We start from the raw sequence: 15,157 nt of genomic DNA, 5'->3' as shown, positions 1-15,157 counted from the left end.
AACTATATTACAAAGCCATAATCATTAAAACAATTTAGTAGTAGTTAAGAAATAGAGTGGTTGAATAGTGGAAAAGTTGATTATGTTAGAAATACAGCATAAAGCAAATGAACACAGTAGCCTACTGTTTAATAAACCCAAAGATCACAGCTATTGGAACAAGAACTCATTAGTAAACAAAAACTGCTAAGAAAACTGGAAAGTCTGGCAAAGACTAGATATAAATCAACATCTCATACTATATACCAAGATAAGCTCCAAATGGGTACATGATTTAGACGTGAAAAGTGACATCATAAACAAATTAAGAGAATAGAAAAAATTGCTTGTCAGATCTATGGATAAAGGAAGAGTTCATGACGAAACAGAAGGTAGAGAGGGTCACAGAAGATGAAAGAGAAAATTCTGATTATATAAAATTCAAAGGTCTCATTTCTAAGATTTTAAATTTATAAGAATAAAAGCCATTCTCCAATTAACAAATGGTCAAAAGGATGTGAACAGGGAATTTTCAGAGAAAGACATCAAAACTATCAATAACCATATAAAGTGCTCTAAATGACTAATAATTAAAGAAATACAAAATAAAGCAATTCTAAGGTGGTACTTCACACCCATTAGATTGGTTAAGATGACAAAAATGGAAAATGACAAATGCTAGAGGGGATGTAGGAAAACAAGTACACTAGTGCACTGTTGGTGGAGCTGTGAATTATTCCAGCCATTCTGGAAAGTGATATGGAACTATGCCCAGAAAGCTATTAAACTCTGCAATACGTTTTGAGTTGGCAATACCACTACAAGGTCTATATCCCAAAGAGATCAGAGTAAGAGGAAAATGACACATATGTATAAAAATATTTATAGCAAGTGGCAGCTAAGTGGTGTAGCGGATAGAGCACTGGCCCTCGATTCAGGAGGACCTGAGTTCAAATCCGGCCTCAGACACTGGACACTTACTAGCTGTGTGACCCTGGGCAAGTCACTTAACCCCAATTGCCTCACCAAAAAAAAAAAAAAATTTTATAGCAGTTCTTTTTGTGGTGGCAAAGTATTGGAAACTAAGAGAATACAATTAGGGAATAGATGAACAAGTTATGGTATGTACATTTGATTGAGTAGAACTGTGCTATAAGAAATGATGAAGGAGATGGTTTTAGAAAAACTTGGGAAGATTTGTGTGAACTCCTGAAGGGTGAAGTGAGCAGAACCGGAAGAAAAATGTATATAAGAACAACAAAATTGTAAAGATAATAGACTTTTGTTTTTTTCTGGTTTTTTTGCTGGGCAATGGGGGTTAAGTGACTTTCCCAGGGTCAAGGATAATAAACTTTTTTTTTTTTTTTTTTTAGGCAATGGGGGTTAAGTGACTTGCCCATGGTCACACAGCTAGTAAGTGTCAAGTGTCTGAGGCCGGATTTGAACTCAGGTACTCCTGAATCCAGGGCCGGTGCTTTATCCACTGCGCCACCTAGCTGCCCCCCATAATAGACTTTTAAAGCATTAGGAACTCTGATCAATACAATGACCAACCATGATTCCAAAAAGCTCTTCTTTTTTTTCCCCATACTTTTATTTTATTATTTTTTAAGTAATAAACATTTTTCTTTATAGTTCTGGGTTTCAATTTTTATCCCTCCTTCCCTCCCTTCCCCTTACCCCTCTCTGAGGCAGTAAGCAATCAGATATAGGTTATATATGTACGATTATGCAAAACATTACTATATTAGGCATTTTGGATAAGAAAACTTGAGTAAAAGAAAAAATGAAAGTGAAAAATATGTTTCAGTCTGTGTTCTATCAATATCAATTCTTTCTTTGGACATGGATAGTATGTATCAACAGTCTTTTGGGATTGTCTTGGATCATTATACTACTGAGAATAGTTAAGTCTTTCACAGTTCTTCATCAAACAGTATTGCAGTCTCTGTGCACAATGTTCTCTTAGTTCTGCTCTCTTCGCTATACATCAGTTCATAAAGTCTTTCTAGGCCTTTCTGAAACCATCCTGCTTGTCATTTCTTATAGCACAATAATATTCCATCACATTTACATACCACAGCTTGTTTAACCATTCCACAATTGATGGGCATTCCTTTGATTTCCAATTCTTAGCCACCACAAAAAGAGCTGCTATAAATATTTTTGTACAAATAGATCCCAAAAGGCTCTTCTCGAGGAAAGAGGCTACCCATCTCCTAATAGAGAGGTGATAGACTCAGATTGCAAACAGAAACTTTTTTTTTAGACATGGCCAATGTTAGTATTTGTTTTGCTTGACTATATATGTTTATAGCAGGGAATTTTGCTCTTCTTGCTTTACCAATGAAAACTGAGGGAAATTTTCCTTTAGGGGAAAAAAATTCAATGTTTATTTTCACAATGGGCAACTCAAGAAAAAGAACTTAAATCAGCCAAATCAAATTAGAGTGTCCTCAATGATTATCCTTACTGAACATCTTCCTCCTGACACAAGTAAATCTTTTGTTAACTGTTGAACGACCTACAAGTGTAGCAACCAGTTAATCAAAAAGCATGTAGTAAGCACCTAAACTGGGCAGGAAGATGGCTCAGTAGATAAAGTACTGGGCCTGGAATCAGGAAAACCTTAGTTAAAATTCAGTCTCAGACACTTTCTAGCCATGTGACTTTGGATGAGAGAGAGAATGAATAAGAATGAGAATGAACAAGTGGGAGAGAAAAGAAAAGCAGTTCATTAATACTAACCAACTCATCAATTGAGTCTGAAGATACATACAATGTAATACATCCATAGTCTCCCAGGTCTTCAAAAAAGTGAGGGAAGTGCATTTTCTCTTTTTTTCCTCTAAGGCCAAGTGTGCATAATTATACAGTATTCAGTTCCTTTTTTGTTATCTCTATTTATATTATACATATTATTTTCCGGGTTCTGCTTACTCTACTTTGCATCAGTTCATATAAGTTTTCCCATGCTTCTCTGTATTTGTCTTTCCTAAGATACATTAATTTGTCATGGCATTCATATACCTCAATTTATTTAACCATTGCCCAATCTATCAACATTTACTTTGCTTCCCAGTCTTTGCTACTATAAAAAGTGCTATGAATATTTTGGTACATATAAGATCTTTCTCTCTTTCTTTGGAGTATATAACTATCAATTTCTGTTCCAAAAGGTATAAACATTTTAGCCATTTTCTTTGTATAATTCCAAGGTGCTTTCTAGAACGAGTACTAATTCAAGGTGCCACCAATAATGTATTAGAGTGCTGATTGGTCCTTACAACATTAACTATTCCCATCTTTTGTCATCTTTGATAATTGTTTGAATGTGAGAAGAAATGTAAGAGGAGTTGTGATTTGCATTTCTCTTGTTATTAATGATTTGGAGCAATCTTTTATATGGTTGTTAAAACCGGATGACTTTCACAGACAATTTTCTTCTACAGACCACATCCTTTACAGTTACACAGAGGAACAAATGATATGCCACTATTTATTGGTTGATTTATTTATTTATGTTTTGGGGCAGGGCAATGAGGATTAAGTGACTTACTTGCCCAGGGCCATATAGGTAGTAAGTGTCAAATGCCTGAGTCATCATTTGAACTCAGGTCCTCCTGACTCCAAGGCCAGTGCTTTATCCACTGAGCCACCTAGCTGCTCTTTGTTTGATTTTTTTTTTTTTAGTGAAGCAATTAGGGTTAAGTGACTTGCCCAGGGTCACACAGCTAGTAAGTGTTAAGTGTCTGAGCCTGGATTTGAACTCAGGTACTCCTGACTCCAGGACTGGTGCTCTATCCACTGTGCCACCTAGCTGCCCCTCTTTGCTTGATTTTTAAAGATTGAAAAATATATATTAAAATGGTCAAAGGATATGAACAGGAAGTTTTCTGACAAAGAAATTAAAGTTATCCACAGTCATGAAAAACTGCACTAAATCACTATTGATCAGAGAAATTAAAATTAAAATAACTCTGAGGTACCACCTCACACCTATCAGAGTGGCAAATATAACAAAAAGGGAAAATGTTGGATGTGGGAAAACTGGGACACTAATCCACTTTTAGTGGAGTTGTGAACTGATTCAACCATTCTTGAGGACAATTCTGAACTATGACCAAAGGGCTATCAAACTGTGCATACCCTTTGATCCAGCAATACCACTCCTAGGTTTATATCCCAAAAACATCCCAAAAAAGAGAAAAAGACCTATTTGTACAAAAATATTTATAGCAGCTCTTTTTGTGGTAGCTCAGAATTGAAAATTGAAGGGATGTCCATCAATCAGGGAATGGCTAAACAAGCTGTGGTACATGACTGTAATGCAAGCAGGGTGATATCAGAAAGGCTTAGAAAGACTTATATGAACTGATGTATATTGAAGTAAGCAGAACCAGGAGAGCATTGTGCACAATTGCACAATGACAACAATACTGTTTGATGAAGAACTGTGAATGACTTAACTATTCTCAGCAATGCAATGATCCAAGACAATCCCAAAGAATTAATGATGAAGCATACTATCTACCTCCAAAGAAAGAAGTTACATTGATTGAACACAAACTGAAACATGCTATTTTTCATTTTATTTCTTTCATTTTTTTCTTTTATTTGAATTTTCTTATACAAAATGACTAATGTTATAGTAATCTTTTACATAATTGCACATGTATAACCTATATTTGCTTGCTTACAACCTCAGGGAGCGTAAAGAGGAGGGAAGGAGGGATACAATTTCAAACTCAAAACTTTAAATTAAAACATTTATTATTTTTAAAATTAATTTTTAAAAATAAAGAAATATGGGGGCAGCTAGGTGGTGCAGTGGATAGAGCACCGGCTCTGGAGTCAGGAGTACCTGAGTTCAAATCTGGCCTCAGACACTTAACACTTACTAGCTGTGTGACCCTGGGCAAGTCACTTAACCCCAACTGCCTCACTAAAAAAAAATTTAAAAATAAAAAATAAATAAATATGTATCATATATACATATGTGTGTATGTTGTATATGTTAGAGAAAAACAAAGGCTCACCTCCAATAAGGTGTCTCCCATGCACATGTTCAAATCATTTAAGACTCCATTATATATGTAACCACAAAGATAATTTTGTCCAAGGAACCTCTAAACTTGATTATCAAACAAAGTATAAAACTGGCATTCGGTGTTTACCAAAGGTGTTCAATAAAGTCTTGGAGGATGACCAGCTTTTGGTCTAATTAAAGAGGGATTCTCTATTAGATGGTGAGGCTGTCCAGATTCCCCTATTTTCAAATGTCATTGTGCTTATTACATGGAGTCACAGAAGACTATCAGGCCTCCTCAATTAAAGCCAAAGCCACTCAAAAGAAATCTATCTAGCAACCCACAAAGGAAAAGCTAAGCAAATGAACAATGTATATCACTCAGATCAAGACATAGTTGGGTGGCCAACCTACGGAATTAGTATATCAGTACTTTCAATAAAGTACTTGGGCAAGCACCATAAAGATGCAATGAACATGGGGCGAGAATGGAATAAAAGAAAGATATTTTGCTGTCTTGTCATTTGGGATATTTTGCAGCATTCTCAATGATCTCAAGCTGCTCCCTGACACAGACATACATTTTTGAAACAGTTCTTTCTTGGTGATGTTATATAGCCCATAAATAACAAAGTACTACAATTCAGAAGAACCAAAATTATGGGTAAATTAAAGGGCAATGAGAATACATACTGTGTTTAAGTTCGCTATAACACATGACGATTTGCACAGAGAAGGGAAGAAAATAAGCATTTATATAGTGCCTTGTATGTGCCAGGCACTACTAAGAGCTTTTTACAAATATTACCTCATCTTATCCTCACAAATACCCTGCAAGATACATATTATTATTATCCCCATTTTGCAGTTGAAGAAACAGCAGAGAGTGCCTTGCCCAGGGTCACAAGGCCAGAGTTGAACTCATGCCTTCCTGACTCTAGGCCCAGCATTCTATCTACTGGCCACTAGCTGACTCTATGCCACAAATGTGCTATAAAAATTATCTGAAAAGAAGTAGACTGGTTACCAAGTAAGAGTTAACAGATAGGCAGCATGCTGCTGATGCACCGGTATCCATGGTGGGAGGGGAAGGTTACATTTTAAGTTCCCAACTGTCTCCTCCTCTCCCTGTCCCAAACTAGAGAAGGCCACCACTTGACACAGATATGTATAAATGTGTGTATGTATGTATGTATGTGTGTATGTGTGTATACATAGTACGGTTTATTTATATATTCTCTCTCTATACACACACACGCATACACACACATTTTATGCATACTTTTATTTATCAGTTCTTTTCTCTAGAGGTGGATAGCATCTTTCTTCATAGGTTCTCTGTAGTTGATCTAAGTATTTGTAATACTCGGAATAACCTGGTCGTGCTGTTACTGTATACAATGTTCTTTTGGTTCTGCTCATTTTATTCTTCATATATGTGTGTGTGTGTGTGTATATATATATAGAGAGAGTATATATAAGAAAACCATACTATGCATACACACATTACATATGTCTTTCCATGTTTTTCTAAAATCAACCAGCTCATCATTTCTTACAGCACAGAGGTATTCCATCACAATCATATAACACAACTTGTTTAGCCATTGCCCAATTAATAAACATCCCTTTAATTTCCAATTCTTTGCCATTATAAAGAGAATTGCTATAAATATTTTAGAACATATAGGTTATTTTCCTTTTTCCCTGATCAGCTTGGGAAACAGACCTAATAATGGTATTGCTAGTCAAAGGGTACACACAGTTTTAGAACTCTTTGGGCATAATTCCAGATTGCTCTCCAAAATGGTTGAATCAGTTCACAGTTCTTATTAGTATCCCAATTTTTCCACATCCCCTCCAACATTTGTCATTTTTCCCTTCTATGATTTTAGCTAATCTAATAAGTGTGAAATGATATTTCAAAGTTGTTTTAATTTAATTTCTCTAACAAATAATCATTTAGAGCATTTTTTTATATAACTATATAGGTCCATAAAATGTTAAAAGAAATTAAGGCTTCCAATGAACTGAGTAGCTCCTTTCAAGAATATTTATGGAATTATGTGGAAAAAATGACAACAATAAGGAATATATGAGTCACATTGTGGACCAAGTAAAGGTGAACATATATGAAATTGTTATCTATCAAAGGACACTCAGCATCAGAAGGTCAAGGTGTGCATGCATATTTTTGAAATATATTGACATTTCTGACAAAAATTATTAACATTTGGGCACTTGAAGGGGTAAGTTTCTGTTGTCTGGAAACCATTTATGGAGAACACTCTCAGACAGTAATAGATAAGTAAAGTATTACTGTATATGATATGACAAAAGAGGTATGTTTATCAAATATGAAAAAATGGCATGTTGTAATATTAAGTAGACTAACACTAAAGTAAGAATACCTGGATTCTAGTCTTAGTTCCTATATTTATTAGCCATATGACATTGGCAAGGCATGTAATCTTTTGGAGCTTCAATTTCCTCCTTTTTAAAAGGAGGATAATAATATTTGTACTACAAACTTTAAAGTGTTAATGTGAGTGAAAGAAGTATTTTTCTCACTTAAAGTACTAAAATAAATGTGAGCTACTACAAAATAGCTTTTCCCACCTTGGAAATAATCAGAGCTTGAAATGATTCACATAATCACATAACATCATCTACATTTATTTGAATGAACAATATTAGGATGAGCAAAGGGACTGACCCATGATTTCATTAGTATATGGAACTTCCAGCTAAGGAAAACTTCCTTATCCAGACAAATCAACACCTTCTCTGCAATTTACCTAGAGCAAAGCTTCTTAAACTGTGGGTCCCAACCCCATATGGGGTTGAATAATTGAATGTGGGAGTTATGGAAAAATTTGGCAAAAGTAAAAGGTTATGTATACCTATTTTATATACCTATATACCAGGGGCTGGTAAAAATTTCTTGGGGAAAAAGTTTAAGATGTCCTGGCCTAGAACACAGATTTAAATGACTTGCCCAGGGCCCACAACTGGTATGTGTCAGAATCTCCAATCTTCTCAACTTCTAGGCTAGCTTTCTATCCATTACCCAACTAGAGCAATATTTGAGTTTCAGTCCTTCAGTCCTGTCTGATTCTTTGTGACCCCATGGACTATAGCACAGCAATGCTGTCCACGGGGTTTTCTTGGCAAAGATACTAGAGTGGTTTGCCATTTCCTTTCCCAATAGATTAAGGCAAACAGAGGTCAAGTGACTTGCCCAGGAACACACAGTTAATGTCTGAGTCCACATTTTAACTCAGGTCTTCCTGACTCCAGGCCTGGCTCTTTACAAACTGCAGCCTCCAGAACAATATTAACTAATGGTAAAATATTCATAGTAGAAAATCTACGAATATTAAATATGTATGGTAACAATTAACATAAGGCATTAAATAATTAAACACTTTAAAGTCTAGAACCAACTCAGAATTTGACACAGGCACACTAAAAGTAAAGATGAATCTATGCAGCTAACTACATAAGAAGGGTACTTAGACCTAAAGACTGAGTTAAATTCCTCCAATAGAACAGCTATATTTTAGTTTAAGTCTTTCTAGGCAAAAGGACAAAAGAAAGCTCAGGTCATCTCTGTATTGGATACTATTGAACTACTTTTGAAATTCTTTATTCAAACATAACTGGCCACAAGAAGACTACTTTTTCCTTTTCATTACGTGTTTTAGTCCCTTCTTCAAACCTATCTTTGTAAAACAAAAAATCAAAAAACAAACAAGTAAAACCTGACCACAACAAACCATCTAGACATAACAGAATGACCACAGCAGATGATTACAAAGCCCTTTAAGATTTTTATAGTACTTTATATGCATACTTTGTAACTCATTTAAACTTTACAACAAGCCTCTGAGTTAGATACTGAAAGTAAAATTATCCTCACTTTACAGATGGGGAAATTAAAGCTCAGAGGGGCTATGATTTATTCATGGTTAGACAGCTAGGAAATATCAGACAAAATTTGAACCTGTCCCTCTGCCTCCAGTTCCAATGGTCTTTTTTTTTTTTTTGGTGAGGCAATTGGGGTTAAGTGACTTGCCTAGGGTCACACAGCTAGTAAGTGTTAAGTGTCTGAGGCCGGATTTGAACTCAGGTCCTCCTGACTCCAGGGCCGGTACTCTATCCACTGTGCCACCTAGCTGCCCCCAAAAAGCTATTACTAAAAGCCATCCATCTACCAGAAATATACTTCAGTCTATAAGAAGTTATTCTTAGGAAAATATATTTCAATATGGAGTTATATTTTAAACTACTCTCTGAAAGAATACTTGTTCATTTATTTTATCTGAAATTACAAAGCAAATTACTATTATGACTAATATTTTCTAGGATAGTAGTAACTGGATCAGGTTAAAAGATTTCTAATAACAATTTCATATGCTTATTAAAAACCCACTGAAACAAAAACAAAACAAAACAAAACCCACTGAAGATGTCTATCTATTTTATGGAAAACATCCAATAGCACAGAGTTTACTGTACAGTTCAAACATCAACTTTCCTGTTTTGGTATCTTTTACAAATGCTTGACAGAAATATCTCTTATCATCATTCATCTATATACAAACATATGTGAACATCGATCCAGACCACACTGAAGATGGTTTGGACATCTTAGGTAAGAACATCATGTACATTGATCAGATATGTGCAGTGTACCAAGGGTTTGTTATTCTTTGCCTACTTGAGAATCTTCATGAGGTTCCTGGTTTCTAGGCACTAGAATCCTTTACCTACTTCCTTTGTCCTCCCATTATACTCCAGTAAAACAAACAGCATTAGGTATTGGGGGGAAGGAATGGTAGCCAGGTTTAGCAAACCTAAAGGTGAGGAAGGCCAGCCAATCAGCTCAAACCCCAAAGGCTTGATAAATAGTAAAGGAATCAATCAACCAACAAGCATTTATTAAGTACCTATTCCATTCCACACAGGCTAAGTGACCGGGATAGAAAGACAAAAACGAAACAATCCCTCCTTTCAAGAAACTTACATTCTATCAGAGGAGATAAAAAGTAGGTATGTAAGTATATACATGATAAACATAAAATAAATTCAAGGTAACTAAAAAGGGGGACGCTTACAGGAGGGTCGAAAGTAGTAAAGATGCAGAAAAGTTTCATGTTGAAGTTAGTGCTTAAACTGAGTCTTGAAGGAAGTAAGGGATTCTATGAGGGAAAGGTAAGGGTAGATACGGAGTAAGGCCAGTGAAAAGGCAGAAACTGGAGATGGGAGTTCAATGTGTGAGGAACAGTTTGTCTAAACTGTATAATGTTGGAAGGGAAGTACTGATTGAGTAGGTATAATGAGGCTGTATTAGAGATAGACTGGAGCCAGGTAGTGAAGGACTTTGCCAAATAGAGAAGTTTATCTTTTATCCAAGAGGCAAAAGGGAGCCAATGGAGTTCACTGAGTAGGGAAGTGATACGCTCACAAATTTCATTTGAAGAACTGCTTAGCTTCCCAAGGAGTAGGGAGGGGAGAGAGAAAGAGAATTTGGAACTCAACATTTGGAAAAAAATGTTAAAAATTGTTTTATATGTAATTTGAAAAAATCTGAAAATTAAAAAAAACTTCGCTTGAGGAAAATCACTTTTAGAAAATGCATTGGGGCTACTATGAACCACAGGGGCCCAAAAGTTTGTAAAATATACAAGTTTCAACTCAATTTTTCTTTTTTGAGATGGGATCTTCCACAGCTGGAGATTCAGCAGCCACCAATGGGCTCCACACCAATGCTGATCAGTATGGAAGTTTTGACCTGCTCCATTTCTATATAACCTGCTCCCACCCTTTACAATATTAGAGTTGGCTTTAGAGGGGGCCCCCTCCCCAACTGGTTTTTAGCCCTACTGAAGCTCAGAACTCTTGTCCTCAAGTAATCCATCAGCCTCCTTGCATGATCACTCCAAACTAAAATGATCTGTTTCTTCTGAATGTTGGCAATAGTTTGTTGATACCACTCATACATCTATCACACTTTGCCTTATGCAATTACATTTGTGTCTGTTGTTTCTTATTAGATTGTAAACTCCATGTAAGCAGGGATCTTTTGTCTTATTCATCTTTGAATAAGAGGCAGAACGGTATAATAGAACTTGGAAGTCAGATGTATTTTATTAAAATCTCTGCATCACCATAAAAAAATGCTATGTGATTTTGGACAGGTCACAATCTCTAACCTTCATTTTCCTTCTTCTTTTTTTGGTGAGGCAATTGGGGTTAAGTGATTTGCCCAGGGTCACACAGCTAGGAAGTGTGAAGTGTCTGAGGTCGGATTTGAACTCAGGTCCTCCTGACTCCAGGGCCAGTGCTCTATTCCACTATGCCACCTAGCTGCCCCCATTTTCCTTCTTTATAAAATGTGGAATACTTATTTTACCAAATTGTTATGAGAATCTACTAAAAAAATATGTAAAGTGCCCTGTGAACCTTAAATGTAATGTATTATTATGATAAATGATTTTGAATTGAAGTCAACAAACAGAAGCAGCATGGTAACATGGCAAGAGCAAAGTACAGACAATCTGGATTCTAATCCTGGCTCTGCCACCGTCTTTTTACATGACCCCTAGATAAGTCATTCAGTCTATGTTGTCAAATTTAATAAAGGAGATCGTGCTCTCTGTGCTAACATCAACTAAAAAAATTTTTAATCATTAAAAAAAGTGTACTTTGGCACAGCAAAACAAATCGATTTCCCATTCAAACCAAAGCTCTTTTCCCATGGACTTAGAAGCTCCACTATACTAACCCTGATTTAAATCATGGCTCATCAGAAAACCACTTACAAAATTATTCAGCTTAAACATTTAACTAGTTAAAAAGGATAATAGTTGAAACATGGTCCGTCTTCCACAAATATGGAGATAATTTTAGATTGAAAAACTCTAAGCCTGCCAAGGGAATCTGAGAAGACTTTTCTATCTTTGTCTCCAATGTTAACCTACGTATTTGTGTGCAAAAATAGAGGTAGATTAGTATCTCAAATGCTACAGTGAAAAGTGACTACGGCAAACCTGAACACCTCACATGGAAAGTCAGTTACTCGTGAAGTCTGCAGGAAAATAAAATCAACCAATGAAAATATCAATAAATTACCTAAGCAAAAAAAAAAAAATCTGAAGAAACATTTGTTTAAAGATTCCCCTGGATATTTTGAGTAACTTCTCTTAGAAAGAAAAAACATAAAGAGGAAGTACAGACTACATCCAGTCAAACTTTGAACTATCAACATATATAAAAGCAAGAAAATACAAAGGCATTATCCCACAAACACACCCACACACACAGAATTAGTAACTGCTTTGGAACTTTAAGTCTGCATCTGGCAAATTCTCGAGTGGGTATAAACAAAATTCTTATCATGCCAAGCAGAAATGTTTAGTTTACTCAGAGAGTACTGCAAGCGGGCAGTATTAGGAGCAAGGAAAAGACATACATTCAATTATTACCTTTTTCTTAGGACAGTCATTCATTGCACCACCAGTGCTTTTTAAAAGACTCCTCCCTACTAAAACTGTGAATGTTAGAGCAGGCTTTCTGTTTCATACACGCGCAAGGGACTATATCCTAGTACACACTACACACTGGCAGGCCAGACTTCCTACAGTGCATGTTGGTGCTCTCTGCCACCACAAAAAGGGCAGTATAGAAAAATGCAATCACTACATGGACCAGCACATGACACGTTTGAACACGCCTAACTGGAACAGGAAAAGCACGTTTCCTTTGCTATGCAAAAGGAAAAGTGTCAGGATGTGGACTAGAAAATGATAAACAGAAAGATGAAATAGATTGAAAGGTCTAGGTGGCAACGTGAAAAAAGTTGACCGTTTAAGTAAACAATCTAAATACTGGGGGGGGGAGGGTTGGGGGGGAGAAGATCAGGGCAGAAGGGCACTTAAAACCTACCCATCCCCCAACTGGAATCATTCCTATTTTTACCAGCGAAACCATCTAAAAGATGGCTACTCCTCAAGTAGATTTTTTTTTGTTTTGCTTTGCTTTGCTTTTGTTTTTGGAGTGAAAGGGTGAAAAACCACAAAACAGAAGAAAAACTGTTTCTCTCCTTCGGGTACATGGAGTTCTCCAAACCATCGATCAAACACGGGGGCAGCACAGCTTTATGGGATTCCCTGGGAAACATGCCCTTTAACTAATGCGTGTAAAGGAATACTGAGTAGCTTGCAGCTCTGAAAGCTTTGACTCGGGTGTTCCAGGCAGTACTTCAACCTCAGAAAGATTAGGGGCTTCTCTTCTTGCCCTTGGCCAACTGTTGGGGAGGGGGAAGGGAGTGAGGGAACTTGTGTTAAACCTTGTTGAGCTCAGATTTGGGCAGGTATGAGTCACCCTACATAAGCAAGATTTACATACATTTCTGACCCAGTGCCCTGGTGATACACAATGTTTATATACTAACCTGGAATGTAGGGGGTAAACCCGCCACCCAACAACCCTCGGTTGTCCTGGTCCCAGATAGACGGGGGGGGGGGGGGGGGGGGGCGGGAGGCGGGGAGAGGAGGGAGGTGTCTGAGGGCAGACCAAGCCAAGGAAAAGATGGGAGATTGTGAGGAAGCACAGGACCGAGAAAGCCGAATCTTTTCGCTCTTCCTTAAAGAAGCTCTCACCAAAAACAAGGAGAATAACTCCTGTGCCCCCTATTCCAGGCCCGCCCCATTCCCAAAGTACCCTCCACACCCAGGCTCCGGCGGCGCCTCGGTGCTGCCGGCCCCCACCCCGTCCCTCCGCCCGCCCGTCGAGTGCAGTGACAGGTGTCAGCGTGAGGCTCAGTTGCTTCGGGTCCGTCTCAGCCCGATGCTGCAGTTCCCGGCTCCCCGACCCCAGCTCCTCGGGTGGGGGTCCAACATAAGCACCGAGATCGGCCCACAGCCCGGGCCGTACAGCCCCTCCCGGCTTCCGTCCTTTCCCGCCGCCCCCCGCGGCCCCGGCCCCGCGGAGGAGACAAGAGCGCAGCGTAGCGCATACCGCCGTCCCGGGCCTCCCCTCCCCTGAAGACAGGGATGGACCGACCGAGGGAAAGACGTCCTGCCCTACCGAAACACAAGGCCCGACCCCTATCCGGCTTCCAACCCTGCCCAGAGGTTCAGCTCCTCACCTGCGACGCGTCCTCGCCCCCCGAGCCCGCGACGGCCAGTCTGTGTACACCGGAAATGACGTCACGCACCCAGCCCCGCCCCACCTTGCGGCTGCTGGCAGCCCTGAGGCTGACTGACTGACAGACTGGCTGGCTGACCGAAGCGCGAGAAGGGGCGGGACTGAGTCCCGGACCGCAGGGGAGGAGGATGGCCAGGAGGAGCAAGCTGCCTGGAGGCGGTGCCTCGAGGTGGGAGGGGCGCTCGAGGAGACTGTCTCTGGGGTATCTGGCTGGAGGAGCGGATTATGGGTTGGGCACTTGAAAACTAGACCGGGGAGGGTCTGCCTGGGGGATTCCCCTCACACCTTGGCTGTCCCTGACTCGGAAAGCTGGAATTAGGAGCTGTCAGGTTCTGGAGAATGGGAATTAATAAATCAAACCTCCTCCCTCCTCCCATTTTACGGAAAGAGAAACTGAGCCTTAGGAAAGGTAAGGATTCACACTTAGAGTCAAAGGCAGGAGCCTGAATCCCTGCTCCGGGCCCAATTTACAGCATACTGCAAGTTAAAATACACGCTAGCATTCAATCAATAAATGAACGTTCTTTTAAAAGAGCCTCCTAAAACAAAAGTGGAAAATCTCTGCTTTCCAGGAGCGATCCTGAGAAGACATGTACATATCTACATACACAACCTCTACAACATATATAGATACACAAAATAGATACAAGGTGGTCTGGGAGAAAGAAGGAAAGGTTTTATATAGAAGGTGGTGTTTAAAAAAAATGGTGGTGTTTGTATGATCCTTGAAGAAAAATAGGGATTTTAAGAAGCAGAGGGGAGGGGAAGGTGCATTCTGAGCATAGGGCAACAGCCAGTGCAAAGGCAATGGAGATAGGAAATAACCCTGTAGGAGGATCACTAAGGCCAGTTTGGTTGTATCATAGTGTACACCAAGGGCAGTAATGTGTGATAAGGTCAAGAAAATAGGTTTGGACCAGGTTGTGAAAAGGTTTT

General features: G+C 38.6%; 1 protein-coding gene across 2 annotated transcripts in view; it reads right to left on the bottom strand.

Annotated features, from left to right (window-relative positions):
* GARRE1 (granule associated Rac and RHOG effector 1) overlaps window positions 1–14,268 on the bottom strand; it is a 138,691-nt gene extending 124,423 nt beyond the window's left edge. Inside the window, exon 1 of one of the 2 annotated variants that reach the window (XM_043985560.1) lies at window positions 14,163–14,268. The gene's annotated coding sequence lies outside the window, so the exon portion shown is untranslated. Of the gene's footprint in view, window positions 1–14,032; window positions 14,103–14,162 lie in introns of those variants that run through there. The other variant, XM_043985562.1, reaches the window with a different exon arrangement.
* Window positions 14,269–15,157: the final 889 nt, after the last annotated feature.

This window comes from Dromiciops gliroides, chromosome 2 (genome assembly GCF_019393635.1).
Source record: "Dromiciops gliroides isolate mDroGli1 chromosome 2, mDroGli1.pri, whole genome shotgun sequence".
NCBI lineage: Eukaryota > Metazoa > Chordata > Mammalia > Microbiotheria > Microbiotheriidae > Dromiciops > Dromiciops gliroides.
This window is presented reverse-complemented; position numbering and strand designations above follow the sequence as displayed.